Here is a 9988-nt window from a genome sequence, read left to right on the forward strand (position 1 = left end):
GTGAGTGAATGATGGATGCTCACACAACTGTTTGACATCTCCTATTAGTAGACTAAAAGCTGCTCAGCCTTACACCGTCGTAAATAGATCACATGGTTCATGAGTCATGAAGAAAGATGGCCAGTTTAAAAAAAGACAAAACATCTTGTTTAATTTTTGCTTCAGGATCATTAAATGGACCAGCCGGTAAAGTTTGGCTGATGATTGCATACTGAGAGAGGTATGTTAGCGTGACACAGAACACCATTGATCTGAATCTGCATATAAAAAACAATGTAAAACACAGAAGGTTGACCTTTGACAAAAACATTTTGGTTAAGCTGACTAATCATCTTTGATATTTAAAAAAAACAACTTTAGAATAAAAAACAAATTGATGGTGAAGTGCAGTTTTCTGAAACTCATCTTGCATCTGCTGAGTGGATGTATGGCAATTCAGTAAAAAGAATATTTAACCTTTGCTGAAAATTCTACTGGGTAGGAAACAGAGAAGTGACTTTGCTATGCTCACTCTTGCTGCAAACATTGCAGCTCTGTCACGATTTCCAAGAAATCCATATTCCCAGTTGTGGTAAGCAGACAAGTGTGATAGGTGTGAGAGAAACAGAGAAGATGTGTTCATTGTGCTGCAGTGATGCTGCAGTGCAGCAGGAGGGGGGAGCTTGCACATGTGCACCAACGTGCACCAGCGTCAATGACCAATTCCCATCACTCATAACCAGTTGCAGAAACCAGAAACATTCCAGCTGGAAAATATGTGACATAATGATACTGGTGCTCACATGCATTCATTTTATCGTTTATGAATTGCTTCAGACCAATTTAATCTTTTCTTATGTGAGTCAACCTTATCTGATCCTTTGCCAAGTTTTGTCTGGGTAAATAATTTTGAGCACAAGAACCATCTAAACCATAGTATACTCTCATTGTTCAACACCAAATCACATAGAAAAAATATTTATTTTCTTCCATTTTTTATGAGTTCAGAAAAAAGAAATCATATCAGCTTGTGTGTGTGTGTGTGTGTGTCTGCATGCCTGTCTTCCAGTGTGTTTGCTTGCCTTTCTGTCTGCATGTGGCCTTGAGACTGATCTCGAGTGCAAGTGTGTTTTGCATTTTATGTCAAACTATTTCCATTGGCTGCACCTTTTCCATTGTCAAATATAATTTGAGATTTCATTCATCCACTTTGAGTGGGTAAGTGATGGATGTCACCGACATTTTTCCAATTATGTTGCAGAGAGCTAGATCATGTGTAAGGCCAGCAATTCACAGATCTCTGGGTATTGTACGTTAGCTATTTTGCCTCACATAAAGTGAGAAACGTGTGCTGTGATAAGATGAGCACCCCTTACTGTCGATCGACATTTTTGTGTCGTGTCTTGTGATTGGATAAGCAGTTTGTTAGCAGCAAAAAATATTTCTAAATATACACCATGGCTGATAGATTTGGTTATGAATATGGAAAAAACACTCATGCACCTAACACAGATAATCTGTACTACAAAGAAATTGAGGTCAGAAATGAAAGAAGGCTGGAGTTTATTTTTTAGTAAACAAGCAACGCGGAGAGGATCGATGTTAGCATTTTATTTGTCGTGTTTACAATTTATTTTGTCATAAAATATGAATTGATAAAGAAATAAAACAGCATGATTCTACAAATAAAAATAAACAATTCTGATTCAATGAAATTTAAAACGCAAATGACATGGCGGGAACAGCTGGGTCTCCAAGTTTGTTTTGTGTTTTGGTGAAAATACACCATCAAAACATCAAATAAGGTGTTTGCTATGCTTTTAAAATAAATTATTGGTTTTGGAATGTGTCTTATATGAAATGGTGATGAAGAAGATGGTGACTTGTTTAAGCTCACATATACATTTTGTTGAATTATTAAATTGTTGTTGAAAAAACTCATCCTTTAGTTTTTAGATTTGGCAGTATCTCCATGGTCTCAGTGTCCTACTCTTAATTGTAAACATGACGTGAATGTGTTTGTATGGGTTGGACTAAGTATGACGTCACTGCTGGCCTAGGGCTCAAAATGCATGACCCCCCTGTTTGCATGGGTCAGCAAAAGGTTTAGTGCAGTCAGTCCACAGCATAGTCTATTTTCATCAATACATTTCTCCTTATTGAAATATTTAATAAGGGGAATCACTTATAAATGAACAACATATAACACATAACCATTATCATGCCTCAAGATGTGTGCTTCAAATAAGTAAATAAGCCAGACTGTCCATTGAGAGCAAATGCTCAACAGCAAGAGTTCTACAGTTATAAAGGAACACCTTGAATAACTGGTCACGCAACCTTTCAAACAAAATCTTGGTCTTGAAGTAGTTGTACGGCAAACTCTGCCTTTATTTCTCAAACAAAAAGTAGAAAACAATCTTTTATTATATCTTCTTATCTCTCAGTTATATGGGTACTGATGACAACCATCACTGCTGACACATAACCGAAATGCTGTTGAGACCAAAAAATGCTACGTAGGCTATCTTTTGGATAGCGTAAGGTAATTATTATTATTGAAAGTAATGTAGGCAATTTATTATATTTTGGTTCAACAACAGTTCTCCTATACATTATTAATATTAATTTAAATAGCACCTTTGGCTTTAACAGAAAAAGATCGATCATATGCATAGTAATGCAGTGGTAGAAATACTTTTTTTCAGTGTTCTGCATTATATTTCTGCTTTATATTAGATTTCTGCAAATACATTGACCTCAATACCACAACCTTTTTGACCTAATTGTGCTTACATTTACATCATCTATAGCTTTGCAACCCACAATATTACTGTAACTCTTTATTCTCTCACTCTACTTTTAATTTCAGTGTTTACTGATCCTCCTCTGCAGCGAAGCTATCATTCCTTGATACCTCCACTGGTCTTTCACCCCCCTCTCCCTTGTGTTACTTCAACTAGAAGTATACCAACCAAATGCACTCCCACATATCATTCTGTCACACAACATACTATTACAGGTTACACCACAATATAACATATACAATTACAAAGTTAGTATTTACTCAAATAAATAGTTTGATGTGTATCAGCATTATGAGAACAACAAGAAAATAAGAAGGAAAAAAAAGGGAAATTGTTAACTTTGATCCCCTATAACCTGAAAAATACATACACAGTCTGTGAAGTTGACAAGTTGGTGAAACAAAATACTAAGGCTGACAATGTGGAACAAAGTGCAAACAACCCTGCAAGTGTCAAGATTATTAAGTGACAACAAAAAAATTCAGAACTAAATAATTATAACACTTTTGTAATAAAACTTGGAATAAACAAGTCATTTAAAAGTATTCTTAGAGTCTTCCCTGCTTTAAAATCCTATATCCTATAAACTATTCTGAATCTGATTGACAAAAGCTGTGCATGCATGGAAGGAACCTTAGAGCATAGAGGTCTTGATGACTTTTGTTCATGATCACGGTTTTAAATACAAAATAAACACTCAATCAAACACTAATCACATTAGTGTTGACGAATATTGCATTGTGCAGGATTTATTGAATAATGAGAGTTTTCTGTCACAATCCTCAAACTGTGATCAACACGACTTAAAGGTTATTTAGTGAACTGTGTAATGGTGTTATGACTAAACAAACCTTGCCAAATGTAATTTTGTGTCATCATTGATCGTCCTGGAGCTTGTGAAATTTGAGTGTCCGCTGACGTCACACACACGGAAGCTAGCGCTGTCAGCCTATATTCAACTAATATTAAACACAAACGTTCCATTTGTTGGATTGAGGCAGATTACAATGATAAAGTCAACCTTAACACTGTAACAACAACGTTTTTTATTGTTGACTTTCATGCGTCGACTGAAAGTTTCTCTCTCGTCTCCACAGAACAGCAAAGTTACTGCTTCGTTTAGTTTCGTCTTTCTTTTTTAATTTTGTTAATATTTTTGTTGTGATGCTTAATAAAGTTAGTGGTGTTGAATCTTGCTGCTGTTAGCTCTGCTGCTAGCAGCAGGTGCTTCACCTGCGCCAGATTGTGACGTCAGCGCAAATATAGTTATTAAACTGCTTAGATCGGATGTGTTGATCCCATCTTTTTCATCGATACCCGATCAGGCTTAGAGAGGCTTTCTTTACATTCTGCAAAATTGAAGGTTGTTTAATTTTTTTCTGCAATCTTGAAAATCGATCTGCAAATTGCAGACTGCAGAAGGGTTTTTGGAACCCTGTAATGTATAACACACATGTACTTATTCACATATAGTTGCATAATACAAACGTACATCCTAAGGCGAGCTCAGGGAGGACGGAAACCTCCCGTGGAGCAGAAGGGCAAAAGCTCGCTTGATCTTGACACAATGTTTAAGAGGCGTGAAGGTACCGTCTTGTTTCTGATCTTTGCAGGCAGACCTGTTTCTTTATCTGGGTGCCTTCAGTGAGTAAACTATGTAAATACATCCACTTGTGGCAATTTTGTTCCGTTGTCGTTTGCAAGAAAAACAGGAACTCATGTCTTGGGGCCTCATGAACTAGAAGAGTGTTTGCACAAAATATGCACGAACATACTTTTCCACCTCAAAGTCTATTTGCAGTTACATTCACCAAACTAATAATCTTTCATTATGACAACGTGATCGTTATATAAAAATGTTAAGGGTTTGTTTTTTAGGATATATCGAACAACACATCTGATGCTTCAGGGGTTTTCTACGAGAATACCAGACATTGACTGATGCAGCCTGTTATATTACGCTCAAGCTGCAGGTTCAAATGAAGGCGCAGCATAGCTGGTTTCCCCTCATGTGATCATGTGATGTCCTATAAATACAAACACCATTATACTATGACTATATGTAATCATTTTTAAATGTAACAATAATATGGATGAGTGTGAAGTGCAGGTGCACCCCTAATTCTAATGTGCAGAGACATCTGACTATCTTCACATCGCCATCAATAGCACTTTAAGTAACTGATTTGTAGTGTTATATAAGTTAAACTTCATCTTAAAATGTTTCTAACAAACCCATGATCGTTTATGTGAATAAAGTATTTGTGTTATTAACCTTGTATATAAAACAAACGTTTTCAGAGGAACACATCTGCAATAATTAACAACACTGTACACTACATGTCAATAATATGTAAATAAACGAATATACACTGTTAATCCCATTTGAATTCATATTTTATCTTGTTTTTTCAGAGAGCAAAAACGAGAATCCCAGGTTCTGGTTCCTTTAAATATGATTGAAATTTTTAAATAAGGGTGTGGAAAGGAATGAACATGTTTGTGCTGAATTCCATGGATATATATGGCTGGCCACTGTGCAACCGCAGGGTTAGAAAACACTTAAGGACTCCAAATAGAGGAACTTGACCACTTTTGTTTTAAAAACCTGATGTAATATGTTCAAGCCATTAAAGACAGCATTACAAATAGAATGGCCATCATGTTTTGTCAGACTTCTAACGACTAACAAACATCCAACTTTAGTAATACCATAGTGATGCAATATTATGTGTAAATTGATCTAAATGAAAATAAACAGTATGTGGATCATATATAAATACACAATTCTGGCAAATGGTTTACTTGTGGACATGTTTAATTCATTTTTTTCAATACATTTTCAATATTTATTTATTTTCAAATCATAAATTTCAAATGACAGTTGGAAAACTACAAGATTAACGGATCTTATTTAATTCTTGATTAAGAATGTCTTGTTTGTCTATGGGTCATATTAAGTATACATTATAGTAAGTATAAATATAAAGTTTGTTTGAATGAGTAACAGAACGAAATAGTGTAATTTTTTAATGCTTACATTTATGTAACTATGTAACTGTAAATTAAAAAATAGATATACAGCTCAATTGGCTTATTTGAAGGCAGGTGTTCATTATATAGTAAACCACTTTTAAATATGGCCATAACACATATTTTCTCATATTCTAGTGTATCTACTAGAAGACAGACACCAATGGAAGAAGAGTACGTTTGAAATTATAGATATACTAAATGCAAGATGTGATAACTAAATATAAGGTTTTCACTTCAATGGGCATAACAGGTAACTAAATTGAGTTGTTCATGAGTGCTTCTGATGTCAACAACACGACAGATTTAAATTACAACGTCTAACAAAGTGGTCAACATGTATGGGTTGAGACTGCTCAGCTGACAAAAACAGGTTTCACAACGGAAAAAATCTGCCTTACATCAGTTGTGACATACATATGAGCTTGTCTGAGCTTGTGTTTGTGTGTCTGTGGATGTTTGCGTGACCGCTGGTGTCTGGTTGTGTTTCCTTGCATGACAGAGTTTAAAGTAACAAAGTGCTGACATGGCACCAGGTGACAGTCAGCAAACATTTCAAGGGGAAGTTGTGGTTTCATTTCAGCTAAATTAGTGTCAAAGGCAAAGAGCATGAGAGTGGCTGGAGGAAGATATGGACAATGGCCGCCATGTAATCCCTGTGATTTATCTTGATCAGGAGTAAATGCTAATCTAATCGCAATATTAATTAAATGGTTAATTTACAATAGTAAGTAAGTAAGTAATTTTTATTTGTATAGCGCTTTTCCAGACCAGGGTCACAAAGAGCTTAAACAATCAAAACAATATTCAATAAAGTATATATTTTAAAGATCAAGATAAAACTGATAACACAACAGGAGTTCCAGAAAAACAAGGAAAAGCCTGAACAAATAAAAACGACTTAAGATGTTTCTTAAAGGAGTCGGTAGACTCCATCAAGCACAAAGAGAGAGGAAGATCGTTCCAAAGCTTAGGACAAACATTATTTTAGTGCATTCTTAAATTTACACAAACTCTAGAGTAAAGTATTGATGAATGCCAATGCTCAAGCTTCATGAATGAGACCATAATAGACATCTTATATTTGTGTTTTGTTAAAAACATGAGTATATTTTGTCTGCTATTAAGGGTTGTTTTTCAAACAGCCCTTTATTTTTCTAAAATAGCAGTAATGTTTTACATTTGAATAAAGAAATTACAAATATGTGCCTTGTTCCTAGGTTTTGTATATTGAGTATTAAAAATGTTTATATTACATACATTTTTTGCATTATATATTTTTGAATATTTCCATCTGATTCCACACTTTTTCATCTTAGTATTGTAAGAATAAAAAACACAAAATATGAATACACATCATACTCACCGAATTGTTATGATTACAATTCAACACAAAAATAAATTATTATCAATATGATTTCCTCTTTTGCTACTATAAAAGCTATACATACATAGTTGATATTGTCCTTTAGACTCACCAAAGACTTGCAATCTTCAAAAATGTCACTGAAACCTTTAGGTCCAGGCTTTACTTGGATACGTTTTCTTTTCCTTGAACCTAAACACACAGCAGGGAATAGAAATTACTTTGAATCTACACCAACACAGTTCACACAACTCACAAGCCGAACTCAGTGAATCAGCCGACAGCGTAACATTAAATCAATAGAGAAGCAGGACAGAGGACACACGCTTGACCTTCCCCATCCACACAGGCACCTTCAGCAACTCGTCGGTCAGTTAAAGACAGTGTAAGCTAAATAAAAAGTCCAGTTTTCACTACATACATTTTAAAATCAGTACGAGGAAGATTATGTTTAATATTCTCAAATATAGTGGCTGTGGATTGCGAAAATATACCGACTAAAACCAGAAAACATTATTATTCTAGCACTTTATCTCTTTCAAAAATGCATATAAAAGTAATGATATGATATAACACAAACATAGACTGATAAAATGTTCAATAAAATACTAACTCCACACAATTTGCTACCATAATAGTGTTGGGAGGCAGTTTTCACCAACTTGTGATCAAAGTAGCTCACTAACACTGCCATATTTTCTATTTATTTTCTATTTTCTGTGCCCGGTGTCGTCTGCCACAGCAGGATCCGACATCAGCAGGTTGTTGGCAGCCGCCCAGAAGTTGAACCCAATAACAATAAGTAGTAGATATTTGAAGTTTCTCTGGAGCGATCACAGGTGTACAAGTCATGAAGCGGTGTTGTGGGAATTCAGCTTATTCTTTAAATCCCACCCACCGCTGCTCCTCAGAGAACATCAACAAGCTCACCAGTCCGGCTGGATATTTGGCTATTCAAAGCACCTCCACGTCTCTCACGACTGTTTTTGTTTTTGACGCCGGCCTACCCGAACTACTGTACGTGCCTCCCCCTCCGCCTCCCCCTTCCCCTCCTCCCTCCTCTGCAGCAGCAACCTGAGATGCAGTGTGTACTCCGCCGGCCGGAGCCTCTGACCGGCCGCCTCTCTAATCTCCCTCCGCGGCCGTTACCCAGCGATTTATCAGGAATCTGCACTCACCTCCGTGGGTCGTGTCAACCGAAGTCCCCTCGGAACTTTTCGACCTTCGTCCAGTGTGCGGCCGCTAATGTTGCACTGGTCGCCCGCTGCGACTGCGACTAGAGCCGGAGCTTAATAATACGCCTAAAGTAACGTCGGGGAGAGACGTAGGCTGGCTTCCGTCGACGTCACGCTCATTTGCATAAATGGGCGAGGCTTTTAAGTGCAGGAGAGTCAGTGGGAGATAAAGATGCAACATCATGTTTTCGTGCAGTTACAGAACTGTACAGATATATCGAAATGTCACATGCATTTAGCGCCACTTCAGGTTAATTCTCTTCCGCTGGTTGTTGCATATGTGGGTAAGAAAGAATTTGTTTATGTAGGTTTGATTATTGTATATAATATCATATAATATATATATATGTGTATGTATTATGTATGTGTATAACATTGTGGTTAGGTTGAGAGATGGGTGAGTTCAGGATCCTAACTTGTATCTGAGCTTTATTAGTCATGTCTTGTTGCTTCAGAACACGTTCCATTAGCATCACTTATATTCTCCGTGTAAAAAAAACATATTCCCTTAACACCACATATCCCCTCCATTGAGTATGTAAAGACAAAGTGTTACCAAACGTAAACAAATAACATTGTTACCTAAAAATGAAAGAATAAAACTTGGGTGTCAACAATATCTTGAGCATTTCTCATATCACCCCTTTCAACATTGAACTAGGTTTTACCAAACACTTTTATTCACACATATTTCTTACATCCTCTGGAGGTTGTACTTTAGAACCCTCTGGATTGGCCGAAGTAAAACCTAATTTGGTGGCTTCAGTTTGTTTAGTCACAGTTTCAGTTGCGTGTTCTTCAGTCGGTTTATCAGGTGGGTTGATCAGTCGTCTAAAATGTCGTCGGAATTCACCTTTTTAAGTCTAGACTGAATACGATATACCTTGGTGAGTCAAACTTTTTAATAAGTCGCGGGTTTTATCCACACTTTTTCATTATCCAATTTCACCGCAACTAAAGTTACTGCCTGCGAATGTGGCAAAGGTTTGGTGTTGTACTTGGCATTGAAGTTTTAACTATACTTTTCCTTTACTTGTGCAGCTTTTTGTTTCACTTGCATCAGGTCAGGCCATGCTGGCTGCAATCTGGCATCAATAGTTGGAAGTGTTATACAGATTTGTCTTCCCAACACTCCAGTTACCTACAAAAGTTTTCACACTAGGCACTTCTCGTCGTTTAGCTTAAGGCCTGCTCTCCTCAGGGTGTTGAGACTTTTGGAGTATCACCTCAGTTGCTCCTCTGCTTCAGAATAACCAGGATGTCTTCCATTTATATACATACTCCTTCCAGGTTCTTCAGCAGCTTTGTCATTTATTGTTGGAAGATTTCTGGAGCACTTGCTATTCCAAATTGAAGCAGGTAAAAATAATGTTTCCCAAATGGCGTCAACTTCACGCTCTCAGGATCCAGTGGTATCTGCCAAAATTGCCTCACAGCATCAAGTATAGAAAACACTTTGGAATGAGATAGTTTGGCAAAATGTCATCTTTCTGGTACAACATACTTTTCTCTCACATCTCCTCACTGCTCTGTTGAGGTTCTTTAAATCAACACACATCCTTAGCTGA

General features: G+C 36.6%; 1 protein-coding gene across 2 annotated transcripts in view; it reads right to left on the bottom strand.

The window, feature by feature from the left end:
- The window catches only part of LOC148084914 (polyamine-transporter SLC45A4-like), a 38365-nt gene extending 29869 nt beyond the window's left edge, over window positions 1-8496 (bottom strand). Inside the window, exons 1-2 of one of the 2 annotated variants that reach the window (XM_087787890.1) lie at window positions 8364-8496; window positions 7298-7377 (exon numbers count right to left, since the gene is read on the bottom strand). The gene's annotated coding sequence lies outside the window, so the exon portion shown is untranslated. Of the gene's footprint in view, window positions 1-7297; window positions 7378-8115; window positions 8150-8363 lie in introns of those variants that run through there. The other variant, XM_087787891.1, reaches the window with a different exon arrangement.
- Window positions 8497-9988: the final 1492 nt, after the last annotated feature.

This window comes from Callionymus lyra, chromosome 3 (assembly GCF_982586985.1).
Source record: "Callionymus lyra chromosome 3, fCalLyr1.hap1.1, whole genome shotgun sequence".
Lineage (NCBI taxonomy): Eukaryota > Metazoa > Chordata > Actinopteri > Syngnathiformes > Callionymidae > Callionymus > Callionymus lyra.